This window comes from Tamandua tetradactyla, chromosome 8 (assembly GCF_023851605.1).
Source record: "Tamandua tetradactyla isolate mTamTet1 chromosome 8, mTamTet1.pri, whole genome shotgun sequence".
Lineage (NCBI taxonomy): Eukaryota > Metazoa > Chordata > Mammalia > Pilosa > Myrmecophagidae > Tamandua > Tamandua tetradactyla.
This window is the reverse complement of record NC_135334.1, coordinates 104353122-104367496: the sequence shown is the minus strand read 5'-3', so window position 1 is coordinate 104367496 and position 14375 is coordinate 104353122. Positions and strand designations below refer to the sequence as shown.

General features: G+C 36.1%; 1 non-coding gene across 1 annotated transcript; it reads right to left on the bottom strand.

Moving 5' to 3' along the window:
- Positions 1–399: 399 nt before the first annotated feature.
- LOC143645365 (U6 spliceosomal RNA) lies at positions 400–503 on the bottom strand. Its single transcript, XR_013157085.1, has one exon. It is a non-coding gene; the product is annotated as a U6 spliceosomal RNA (small nuclear RNA).
- Between the last annotated feature and the right edge of the window lie 13872 nt (positions 504–14375).

Sequence of the window (14375 nt, the reverse complement as noted above, 5' to 3'; positions counted from 1 at the left end):
GCCCCACAAATGTTAGAAGTAAGACTTCTCAGTTCTCTAGGCCTCCTGTAAATTTTGTAAGTTACCTCATACTGTACAATAAATCCCTTTCTGTCTAGATTCCTTATAGTGGATTCTGTTTTCTAAAACCAAGAATTATGTCACAGCTCTCCAGGTGTTTACAAAGAGGTGGTATTATCTTTTAGCTTATGGATAACTCTATATGAACCCAGAAACTATGGAGCACTTCCAATATCAACTGTAGCTCCGATATGCTATGAGTAATTTTCCTGATATCAAGGCATACCAAGGCTCTAGACTGTGGTAGAAAGAGTATTGAAGGTTGAATGAGAGCTTAGCTTGGAGAACAACCTCCAACACTTATCAATTGTGCCATGTTGAACAAGCTATTTTTTTTCTTTTAATATGAAATGCTTCACAAATTTGCGTGTCTTCCTTCTGCAGGGGCCATGCTAATCTCTATATTCTTTCAATTTTAGCATATGTGCTGCTAAAGTGAGCACTAACCAAGCCATTTTTAACCTTTCTGAACCCATTTCTTCTCTGAGGAGTGAATGAGATGGTATGTACATATACTTCATTGTAAAGCACTATGTAAATGTAACATTGCCATTTATAATGCTGGAACTAAAGAAAAGAGCTCATAATAGCTGATTCCTTAGTTACGTTCCCTGTGGCATACTCTCAGATACTTTTTCTTTTATTTACTTCAAAATCTCTGTTCCAACCACTTCCCCCTGGAAAACCAATTCTACTGTCCAAACTTATGACTCCACTAGGAAATATATTTCTAGAAAGTCATTTAAATGTTTCCATTTGCCAATTCCATTTTGGTACTTCAAGTTCTGACTCCTTATGCTACAGGAAACCATTTTCTTCTTTGCTTGCTGTATAAACTCTTCAAGCACTTGTCAAGCATTATTATGTCATACTCACCCTACCCAGGGATTTAATCACATACTCCATCCACTTTAAGACATTCATTTTCTGGAGTATTCAATGACATGATCTGTAATAGCAGAGATAAGGATACAAGCATTTAAGTTCCTCTTGGGTTTTCTTGATTTCCTATAATCTTAAGGAATCTTTTCAAGTTTCAAGTAGTTTTCACAACATGATGTATTTTCCTTTTCATTATGTTTTTCAGGTTAAGAACCTACTACAACAGTAGCCTAATGCAAGCAGGAAGATGAGCTTCCTATGACTTACAAACTTGGAAAAAGTCATTTTGATGGTATATTTCAACTACATGCCTAAAAATCCATGATAATAAAAGCAAGGATGGCATGAAGTAATTGCTGTTTAAATTTTCTTTCTAGTTTCCAGTTGTCTGCACCAGATGGTCTTGTGAAGTTCCTGGAAAAAAAGGAAATTGTTGGAATTGTGTAACCATTGAGACATGGCATTAAATAATTGAAGCTACATAGAACCTTTGAGACCATACTTTTAACTTTTGAAACATTGGTAAAACTATAGGTGTTGTAGCCAGGACCTTGGGCCTGTTGGCCCTTCTAACCATCCCTTGCCCTTCTGCTGAGCTCACATTATTATAGGGAGAGGTCAAACTGCAATCTGTGTTTCCCAGAATCTCAGGCCAGCTGTCTTCTGGCAGAATTTTGCCAAAGGAAGACACTGGGAGGATATTAAAGAGGTTGGGAGAAATAATCAGGTTATTGCCCCTCCTGCCTCTGTGCCTCAGGCAGCTTCTTGGAAGTTATCTCTCCTCTGTAGTTACAGCAACTGCTTTCATTGCTTTATAGTTTTATCTTAGTTTCAGCTCCTACCTGACGACCTCTGCCCACAGGCAACACCACGCTGCCCATGCCCTTCATCTCTCCAAACTACAGATGATAGTTGCTTTCTGTTGTCTAACTTTGAATAACCTCATGGTCCCCTCTTTGGCTCTCAGTAATTCCATCACCTATGTAATAAGTGCCCTGATTTAAATTCCCTTTGTTAAAAAGAGATGAAGTGGTTTCTGCTTTTTAGATTCTGAATGATAATACAATACACTTAATTTTGAAACAATGCACACAGGTATTAGTGCACCAAGCAGACATTTAAGAGGCTGGGATAGAATAAATCCTGAGACACAACATGGAACAGAACAGAAATTGTGGGAAATTGCCCAAGTAAGAAGACTAGTTTAGAGCGAACAAGGGATAGAATATGGATCTGGGGTCTTGACTGTCTTTCCTTCTCTCTCTCTTTCTCTAGGTGAAATAATATCCAGGTGACTAGTGAGTGCACCAAAATTACTGACCTGTTTAAAATTCTTATCTTGGACCAGCAGGTTTATAGTCTTATATGGACTGCATTAGGATGTTCACTGAAATAGCTCAGAAATAAACAAAAAAACCATTGTCTGACTTGTTAACAAAACAAATGCCCAATATGGTAGGTGCTAGGATCATGGAAAATTTGCCCTCATTTTGATCCCATTCTTTCATTCACTCATAAAGTATCTACAATGTGCCAGACCCTCTTCCAGGTCCTAGAGATAAACCCAATAATAAACTTGCATTTTACAGCTCATGATCTGGAGGGATTAGGGGCAGTATTTAGAGCAACATCGAACAGCAGATTGAAAATCCCCATGGGTAAAACATCTAATGTATACTTAAACTTTTTTCTAAGTAATTTCTGTTAGGGAAAGTCCTGGAATAAATAAGGATGTGGTATTCTTAACCTCAAAGATATAGTAATAGTTAATAGACCGGGATTTGAAATTTGGTGAGACTTGATTTCAGTGTAGGCTCTTTAATTTTTTGGTTTTATGGCTTTGGGAACATCAGCTAACCCCAGTTCCCTTTTCTTTAAAAATGAGATAAAAACATGCCATGCCAGAGACCCAGTTTGATTCCCAGTGACTGCCCATGCAAAAAACAAACAAAAAAATGAGATAAAAACAGACACAAAAGGACAGATACTGTATGATTTTGCTATTATGACTCTGGTAAAGGTAATCTCAGAGTTTACACAGTAGAATATAGCAGACCTAGAGATACACAGAGGCTAGAGATGGGGAAAAGGCTACCCAATGAGGTTGAACTTAAATGTAAGGGAATGGATAGAAGTGATGGTAACTAATTAGTGGGGTTGTAAGTAATTGCCATATTCAAGATGAATATAATTGGAAAGGAATATGTAGTGCCATGTATCCCACTGATTAAATCTACAATTATAAATAAGTACTCACATGAATTATTTTAAAAGGTTTGATATTGCACAGTCAATAGTAGAGGAATAGTGGGGGGAAACTAAAAATGCATGCTCTGACCAGGATAGTTAACAAGAAGACATCAACAGTACCACAGCACTACCAGGGGCAACTAACTGGAGGGGAGGGTCAAGAGGTATAAGAGGCAGTATAGATTTAATATTTGATGAGGTTGTGTTTATCACTTCTTTGTCTCTTAATGAAAATTGGCTAAAATTGAGAGTGCTGCTGATTGTACCACCAAGAGAGACACGTAAGACAGGGTTTGTTTATTTCGGACATTATCCATGATGCCAAATTGATGGAGGTAGCTGAAAGATATAATGACTGAGAAGCAGAATGATGAACTGTGATACATTCATATGATGGAATATGGTGTGACTACAAAAAGGGAGGACATCAAGAGGCATGCATAGAATTGAATAAACCTTAGGGACAATATGTTGTGTAAAATAAGCCAGAAACAAAACAACAAATATGCTGAGGTCTCCTTCAGAAAATACATATAAGAAATTAGAGCCTAGATTATGGCGGCCACACTTAGTCTGCAGTTGTAAGTGTATTTCTAGATTGTGAGACACTGAGCTATATGTGTATCAGCTGACATTTCCCTGGAACTTTGAGTAAGTCTGTGACACCTAAGACTCAGAAATGGAGTGCTTCAGCCCTGAAAGTTAGCATAACTATATACAATAATAAAGCAATTGAAAAAGAGACCAGGCCTCAATTAGAGATAAAAACCAAGCCAACCTGGCTGAGACTAAGGCAAATCAGAAAACAGGGTAAAAGGTGATAGTGTATGTACTCTAGATGTCACCTACTATATGAGACCAAAAATAGGCAGGTTTATTGTGTCTAGAACCTAAATTTTCTGTAATACACAATCTAAATCAACCTGTCTGGATAGTTCATTTAAACAACCCAAGCTTCTGGAGTCCACAACAGGAAGAAGGCCTTGTAATTCTGTATAGCTTAATGCAATACCCAGATACATCTCGCACTATGGTGAGTTGATAATTAAAATGTATTGACAGAGTCCCTTGAGGGTCTGAATTAAAAACTGTGTATGTAACTATTAAACATTACCATCTGGAAAACCCTGTGTATCCTCTCAGCCACTGCGGACTCCCAAGAAAACAGGCCAAGCCCTTCATTTTGTGATTACCCTTATGAAACTTATTTCTGTAATGGAGAACGTAAGAGCTCATGAGGCCTAAGAGCTGCTTCCAGGAAATGTCTTTTGTTACTCAGCTGTGACCTCTCTCACTCTAAGCCCAACACTGCAAGAAAAATCATTACTCTCTCCCCTACATGGAACATGACATTCATCAGGGTGAAAGTCTCCCTGATAAAGTGGGACATGATCCCAAGGGATGAATCTGGCCCTGGCACCATAGATTTGACAATGCCTTCCTGACCAAAAGGGAGAAAAACTGTAATAAAATAGCATTAGTGGCTAAGAGAGATCAAATAGAATCAAAAGGCTATATGGAAGGCTGTTCTTACGCAAACTTCAGGTAGACAGTGCTAATTGCCATGGTTTTCTAAACCCCAACCAACATCACTCCTTTTAACTCTTAAGAACATCTAGGACTCAAACTGAGACCCTATAAAACGCATGTACTAAGTTTGCTTTAGTACAACCTATAATTTCCAGAGAACTTCTAGACCAGATAAATCCTGAAACCCAGAGGGAATTGCCTCTCCAAAATTATCAACTAATTACATTCTCCTATCCTTTACTGTCAAATCCTTTCTCAACATGAAAAAGTCAGACTGGGTATTGCCTAAAGATTTCTATAGATTGGGAGAAGGATCACAGGAGAGGGAGTTATAACAGGGAAAATAGGATTTAACAAATGAGTATGACTACTGAATCACTATACTGATATTTCTTTCAACCTCCAGTGTTTTGGAGCAGCTAGAAGGAAATATCTGAAATAGTGGAATAGTAACCCATTACAAACTCTGAAATCTGTTCTATAACTACTTGTTGAAGTGTACTTTGAAAATTCTTTCTTTTTCTTTCTATATTTGTTATATTTCACAATAAAGACATTTTAAAAAATGAGATTAAAAAATAATGTCTCACATTTTTAACACACTCATCGTGTGCCAAATAGTATTAGGAGCACATTATATACATTAATTTACTTAATCACAGTATCATCATTATCCTCATCACTATTTTACCAATAAGAAAAATAAAATTAAAAAGAGAACATGTAACCTGCCCAAGGTCACACAGCTAGTAAGTATCAAAGCTAAAAACTGAACCCTCAGATCTGGGTATGAGAACATACTCAAATTATTATCTTATACTGCCTCCAATATTTTGTATTTCAATCTCCTTCTTAGGGTTTTTTGAGATTAAAAATAGACAACGCTTAGAACATAGAGGCCCTAAGTAATTGGTAGCTGCTATTTTTCACACTAATAGTAAATTGAGTTTCTTTTTCACTAGCATTATTTTGCTTTGATGCCATTTTTTTCTCCTTCTAGGGAAAAAAATCTGGCAATCTCTTGAAAAGAGGCTAATATTATAGTGTCCTGGTGCCTAAACAATGGGCAGCAAATTACTGCCATTTAATTAGAGGAGAGAGGCACTGTGAAACATGTTGTAAATCTACATTCTTTCCTTGCAGATGGCCATTCCAGTTTAGGCTCGATCATATTAATCATGGCTTTTTCTGAAGAGCATTTAGTAGAAGTATATTAATTCAACATGAAAAATGGAGTCATTTAAACTTGAACAGGACTCTTTTAGTGTATTCACATTTTTATTTCACTCTATAAAGTGACTGTGAGGCATTTTGACCCATAAATAATCATATATATCACTTATATAGGTTTATAGAGTAATTCTAAAAATAGAGAATTATGATGAGAAGATATAAATATTTAAATTCTAAGAATTAAAATTAGCCCTAAATCATTTTAATTTTATTTTTGCTTTTTAGCAGTTGACCATGGTATGTCCAGAGTTTTGTTTTATTTTACATTTATTCTCTTGGGGCTCACTAAGCTTTGTCGATTTGGAGGTTCAAGGTATTTTTTTTTCAATAAAATTTTGTAAATTTTAGATCATTAACTCATCTTTTTCTGCCTTATTTTATATCTCCTCTACTTCTGGGAGTCCAATTATACATTTATGGTCCCACATGTTACTATGAATCTATTCTCTCTTTTTTAAAAAAACTTTTTCTGTTACTCGGGTTGAATTATTTTTATGTTCCTATCTTCAAATTAACTGACATTTTCCCTGTAGTCTTCAATTTACTATTAATCCAACCAAATTCCTTTTTAAGTTTCAGATACTATACTTTTTATGCCTAGAATTTCATTTGGTTCCTTTTTATAGTTTCATTTTTTTCCACTGTATACTTCCTGTGTACATCATTTCCTCTACATCTTTAGATATACTAATAATAGCTATTTTTCAATCATTGCATGCTAATTCCAACATCTGAGTCAACTTGGGGTCTCCTTCTGTTGGTTGCTCTACATCATGATTATTGATCACTTTCTTCTGTGTCTTTCATATGTAGTAGTTTTTTCAATTTTATGTAAGAGTTTAGGACAATACATTATAGGGAGTCTGATTATATAATTTTCCTTCAAAAGCAGAAATTTTTTTTCTGGTAGGAGTAAAATCCCTCCCTCATTTAAAAAAATCTGCTTTTATGGTCTCACAAACTGCCTCCCATTCCTTCAAATCCATCAGATCAACTATTTCTCTACCAAAAAAAAAACTACACTTCCTATAATCATGACAAAAGAGTATATAATGCCCAGTAATTTTAAAAGTCAAGAGTATTAGAATTTGAGTCTATTTTATTCTATTAATTCAATAGAGGCACTTTTACATGGAGAAACCACTATAAAGACTTGCAAATATATTATTTTGCATTACTTGTAAAAATTATATCCTGTAAGAAAATAATATTTCTTTCTTTTTCTATTGCTTTTTAATTTTTTTTATTATTTTTTCATCATTCTCTCTTTTTTTAAGTATAAATATGTCTTTCCAAAACCAGTTAATAAAAACATCTTAGTTTAAGAGCATAGTTTGAAAAACAGATCATAATTCTAGGGAAGGAGTATGCTCACCTTCATTAAAGCTGAAATTAAAGAAGGAAATAAGAATAGTAATCTGAAGCCAAAGGAAACAAACCAATTCCTTTCAGGATTTAATATATATGAAGAGTAAGTGAGCCCATATTTGGAGGGGTGTCCTTTTCCAGTTTGAGCCAAAGATAGAAAACTAGTTCTTTAATTGTATATTTGTTGTTTTAACAGAAAAACATGCTCGTTGTGGAAAACATTTTTAAACACTTTTGTTGGTTTAAAGCTGTTATGTACCCATAGGAACCAGAACCCAGCAGATGTCACCAAGTGCCTTCCCATGTGACAGAGGAATCCCAGATGCCATCAGCCTTTCTTCAGAGTCAAGGTATCTTTCTCTGGGTGCCTTAATTTGGACATTTTCATGGCCTTAGAACTGTAAATTTATAACCTACTACATCCCCTTTGTAAAAGCCAATCCATTTTTGATATATTGCATTCTGACAGCTTTAGCAAACAAAACAATACTGAAAAGCATAAAGAAAAAATTTAGACTTCTCAGAGGAAAATATATGTAATATTTTAACATAGTTCCTTCAAGTTTTGATTTGTCTATACATGTTTGTGTGTCAGAGTGTAAAAATTGCATGTGTGTATTATAAAATTAGTATACACTCTCAATATAATGTTATTTCTTACATATTTTACTAAAAATATAAGATGAATTTTTCCACATCATTAAATTGTTTTTTAAAAATTTTATTTTTGATAGTGGGACAACATTTTATTGCATAGATAATTGGCTTATCTATTCCACTATTAATAGAGATGACATTGTTTATAATTTTTCATTATCATTAATAAGTGAAATAATTTTTCCAATTTATGATTATTTCCTTACAGTACATTGCTGAAGTGGAAATGGTGCAGTGAAGGTTCTGAAGAGAGATAAATTGGCAGGACATCTAGCCAGTGTAACAAAGAGAAATGTATGTTTTTCATAACTAGAGGAAGTTATGCCAAAGCAACAAGCTTTCATAAAATAGCTGCTCTGTATTTCCAACAATCATTGGAAAATGGGAGTTTAGACTAGAGACATAAACCTACAGCAGAATTATCAATTGTACATGCTATAGCGCATTCATTGTATGGGATTTTAATAGGCATTACATTTAAAAAAAATTTTTTTTTCTGAGGTATAGTGACTATAGGAAATGCAGATTTTAAGCCAAACAGAATGCGTAGCTGTTATGCTTTACTGCAGGACTTCCCAGAGGCTTTAATATTTGCATATTCTTCATAACACAGTAAAAAGAATGTAACATGGAATATTACCCAAACTTATTTGACCACAAAATCTTTGGGCAATAAGCATCTTGAAAGACGAGCATTCTGTGAAACATGAGATTGGGATAAATTACGCTGAAGAAATTGAGAAAGAATGAATTATAGACAAAGCCAATGGGAGAACATATCTGATTGAGTTAGATGGTCATATGGAATAATATAATGATCATATGGCAAGCAGCATGAAATCTTGCTTGTAATTTAAATTCCTTGTTTACCTCTTTCAAAATCTGAATGATCTATACTCTTTTGTCAGTGCACAGCTTTAGATAAAAATAATATTTAGTGGATTATGAACTTTATCTCACCATGACATGATTTTCAGAGGCCATAAAATGTAGTGAAAAAAGTCTCAGCCTAGAACTAGGTGACAGGATAGAGTGGATGGCTCTGCAACTAGCTAGTTCTAAGTATTTGGAAAATTAACTCAGGCTCCCTTAAGCCTTTTTGGCATATTGTAGTCATACATTAAATGTTTGTTCAATGAATTATTTGTACCAGATACTCTGAGGACCTTTGTATTTCCAATATTCAGAAAATTTTCAATTGTTCTTCCCTGGTTGCATTCTGGAATTCAGGAAGAGCTAGCTAGCTCCTCTAGAATTTGGCCTTACCAATTCTATGCTGTTTTGGTTCTGTAAGCTTAAACAGGTTGGCTTTTACAATGAGAATTTATTAACTTACAATTTATAATTCTCAGGCCATAAAATTATCTAACTCAAGGCATCGACAGGATGATACCTGGACTCTGAAGACAGGCTGAAGTCATCTGGGACACCTCTGCCACATGCAAGGACACTTAGCTGGTATCTGCCGGCCCTTTTCTCCTGGACGTGTTGCTTTCAGCTTCTATCTTCAGTGGCTTCCTCTGTTTTCTCTGGGTCCTCTCTTAGATTCTCTGAGGCTTTTCTCTGAACTTTCTCTGGGCTTTTTTTCCCCCTTTCTATCTGAATTTCATTTTGCTAGTAAAGGACTCCAATAATTAGATTAAGACATCCTGTTTGAGGTGTTTCACATCTTAACTGAAGTAACCTCATTGAAAGGTCCTGCTTACAATAGGTTCAGACTCATAGGAATGGATTAAATTTAAGAACATATTTTTCTGGGGTACAGCTCCAAACCAAATGCTCTTGTTGTAATCACATTTGCTACTTAAGTTTCACAGCATTTTTAATAATGATGCTACTCTATAAAGACACAAATAAAGAAGAAGACAAATAGTTATTCAGCTTCCCAACAATAAGTCAAAAATGAATTCATTTCTGCCGTCCTTCTGCCTGGGCAGGCAGGGATGAGGGACCTTACTAAACCACGTTTTCTGTTATCGTTTCTGTAGTTCCAGGTTGGCCTGTGGCATATTTATCCTCCACATTGAGATTCTTAAGCTGGGGAACTTGAGCCCCATGAAATTGCATAAAACATTTTCTCTTTATGTGGGCACGTTTATCCACAGCTTTCAATTGATTCTTCGTTTTTGTTTTTGTTTTTTTTTTTAACTTTTTTTATTGTGTAATATAACGTATATACAAAGCAAAGAAATAAAAAAGCAATAGTTTTCAAAACACTCTTCACAAGTAGTTGCAGGACAGATCCTAGAGTTTGTCATGGGCTACCGTATGATCCTTTCATATTTTTCCTTCTAGCTGCTCCAGAATACAGGAGGCTAGAGGGCGTCAATGTTTTTTTTTATTATCACAATTGACTTTTTTCCTTCTTTTTTGTGAAAAATAACATATATACAAAAAAGCTATACATTTTAAAGCACAGCACCACATCAATTTATTCTTAATTGTCATTTTCAGTCTGTCAAAAAAAGCTAAAAATTATTGCTTATAGATTTATTAAGGCTTTTGAAGAGGTACATGAAGAACAAAATAAACTACAGACTAATACTCAATTCAAATCATTACAATAATTTACCTATCATCAGAATGTGTGGCAACAGAAACCTTAGGATGCAGAAATCAGCATGATTTTTTTAAAAAAAGTCATTTAGAGGCATTTTATCCTTCTCTTGCTTCCCCAAGCCTTAGCATCTACATGGAAAATTTAAAACTAAATATATGGGCAGGCCATGGTATCTCAGCAGGCACAGTTCTTGCCTGCCATGCTGGAGACCCAGGTTCAATTCCTGGTGCCTATCCATGTAAAAACAATAACAAAAACAAAACTAAATATATGCAGGAAAAAATGACCCAATGATATGTTATAAAAACAGCCGTTAATCAGATAGGAGAAGCATTATTGTTGGTAAAATCAAGATAATATTCACTCATTTATTTGTCATGTCCCTAGAGTCCTTGTAAAGGAGTATTTTTATAGGAATGTCCTGTGTCATCAACATTTCTATGACATAGCCACTGTGATTAGACATTTATGGAGAGAATTCCTAGGAAAAGGTGCCCCGGGATAATTTGGTTAATCTTTAACCTAATTCTGGCTTTAATTTTGGCCATAGCTGTCTTTTGCATGTTCTTGAGTTCCAAGCCCCAAGTTACCAACCCCTATTTTAGATTAAAATCACACATGCACTTAAACACACCTCTCAACATCATTGGGTAATGCTGATAATAATGAAAATGTGGATGATCATCATTGTCATCAATTATTGATCTACTATTTATTATGTGGCTCACAAAAAACCTTTGAGGTGGTTACTATTGTTAATCAATTTTAAAGACAAGGACATTAAACTATAGAAAGAATAAGTAATTTTTCCTAGATCACAGATCCAGCAAGTGATCAAGATAGGATTCTTGTTCAGACAGTCTGATTTCAAAGCTTATTACACTATTTGTCCCCCAAGATGTAACTCAGAAATTTGGATTTCTCAGTTTAGTTTCAGATATTCAAATTCATTACAAGTAGGTTCTCCCTGAGCTCTTCCACCAATAATGTCACCAAAGTGCCCAAGCCCCTTCTAGTTTCAACTCTCAGAAACTGCCACCATTTTCCCCATGCACACAAGGAGTGATTTCCTTGTTTTGTGACCTTTTGAGGGGTCTTGACTGTTATACTCCTTCCTTACCAATCTTGCCTGAATCCAGCCTTTTGTGACAAGGAATGCAAGCTGAAGAATTTAACTTTGAATGGCCTTATTAAAGTCAGAGCTTAATCCTGAACAGCCCCATTTTACAGAATCATATGTAGAGGTTCAAGATTTAAGTTGGCCAAATGGAGGGAAACTTAAAAAGCAAACTCAATAAACCAAAACCATATTGTTAAATTCTAGCTATATTTTATTGCCTTCTAAGGCTCTGATTCTGAAGGCTGGTAAGGTAAAAGGAGAAGAAAGGATGGACTATCAGTTTCTACTTTAGCTAGCTTTTAGATAAGTGTATCATTCCCTAAAACAGGGATCAGAAGAGGAGGTCTGCTCATAACTTTTTTAACCTGGAATCTAGTAAATGTTGTAGAAGCTCTGGGAGCTACCAAAGCAATCTTTATTAGGCTTTGGGAGGCTTCATGTAGATGAACTGGATATTTGATTTAGGAAAGAGTAATATGTGCTTATTTCACATTTATTGATAAAAAATGTGTCAAAAATATATTTTATGGAGCTTTACTTCATAGTTTTAATTTATAATATTTTCATAGAGGAATCACTCTGACAGTAAGATAAAATTGTTGCAGTAGAGACTTCTCTGAGCTATCCTTATAATCTCTTCTTACAGAGTAATTTGGCAACTAGAACTAATGAATTACAGGTCAGCTTCCCCAGTCTCTCTTAGCCAGTCAAGATTAAGGTTGAGATCATCATAAAAGCCAATTAAGAGCTTCCATTTGGGGTTTAAGGAGGGTCAAGTACAGGTCTGTGATGTGCTATGAAGACATCCAACTATTTATTCCTGTTTGCAGCACTGGCTATCTTGTATGGGTTTCACTGGTACTATTACTTACAATCCTCACTGAAGAGAAAGAGTCAAAAAAGAAGTCAAATAAATGACAGAAATCATCAAAAAGTTTACTCAATAAAAGAGCAGAGATAAGAACCACTTGTCTAACAAAAAGAAAAACTTGTACATCGGACAAAACATGAGAGAAGAACAGCAAGTTCTCTTCTCTAAATGTGGAAAAATGAAAATGATAAAATAAGTCCTGAGTAATGATTAAGTAAAAAACAGGCTAAGGTATTACTTCTTAAGGGAGGCCTACAGGTGAAAGTTGCAGGCAGGTATTCCTGGGCAGAAAAATAGCTGATTCTTTCTCTAGGTAAATAATAAGTATTCTAATGCAGTAATTCCCTAAGTAAGGCAATTCATTAAATTGAAACCACAGCCTCTTGCCTTCCTCACCTCTGTCTTTGTAAGGGTGCTTGCATGTCTTCTTATATGTGTTCACAATAAATTTTCTATCTGCTTACTTTTTTGGGCTATGCCTTGAATTCTTTCTTGCAACATGGCCAAGAACCTGGAAGTCAAAATCTGGCAATATGTTTTGGCGAGCCAGCCAGGAGGAACTTCTCTCTGACCATCTGGACTGGTGAGTACTGAGAGACTTGGCCACGTGCTTTTGCTTTTTCGTCTTGCTTGGCTCATTTCTATCCTCTTCTATGTCCTCATGCAACTCTGTGTTCTCCCAAAAGGGTGGAATCATTTCCACTGTTCTCTCTAGGAATCTAGGGGTTCAAATCTGGCTCCCCCAGGACATAAACTTGGTTCACCTGAGCCTCTGGATCCCTCCTTGAATGTTGCAGGAGTTCAGTCTCTATGCCATACAGAGCCAAGGGGCTCAGTGCGGGGGGTGATACCACCCTTTGGACCCTGATTGGGGCTTCTCCCCATGTTGAGCAGGAGTCTGATGGGAGACGACAAATCAAGTCCCCATCTCTCTCTCTCCTCTCTCTCTCTCTCTCTCTCTCTCTCTCTCTCTCTCTCTCTCTCTCTCTCTCCTCAGCTCTCTGAGACTCCCTCACAATCTCTTTCCTTCCCTCTGAGGATCCACACCTTTCCTCTTGCTATGGCTGTTCCTCTATTCACCTCCAAAAATGTCCTCTCCCCTGTCTCCATAAAAATCTCCTTCTTTCTCCTCTGTCTGGCTTTAAATGCCCTCTAAAACATCCCATCTGTTATAACACAAAATTCTGGGCTAAGAATTCTTACACCAAACAAGGTGTTGTCTTTAATATTCTAGGGAGCCACCTCTGGTTTAGGTTACAATATGTACATACTTAGACCCTCTAATTGCCTGAAAATCATACTAAGTCATGTTCTCAAAGGAGCCTGACTTCTTTGCTGCATGTTCTCTTCCTCTAGCTTGATCATTGACAATGCCTGAGGCTGGCATCTGAGAGATCCCTTCCTTAAAGCTTCTTTGTTTGTGGCAGATGCTTTCTATTCTCTTAGGCAGTACTCTGGGTATTAAGTTAAGAGCACAAACACCCAGGAATATGAGTGAGTCAGCTCAGCAGCTTTAGGATGGTACCAGGCCATCCATCCCCTGAGTCTTTGAAGACCAGGGGATGCCTGGGGATAAGGATCAGCACTCAGAATGGTTTGTCAGCAAACCAGGATGCTGGGCACCAGTACAGAAATCTGCCTTTTGTCCCTCTCTCTTCCTTAGAAATATAGTATTATAGCTGACAGTCCTTTGGGCTGCCTGCTACAAAATTGGGATAATTTTCCCACCAAAGAGCTAAAAGGCTACTGCATTACTTCCTGGCCACAGTATCACCTGGAGGACAGCCAGTGTTAGCCCATGAATGGAACAATCAGTTATAACCCTGTCTTACAATTAAATGTCT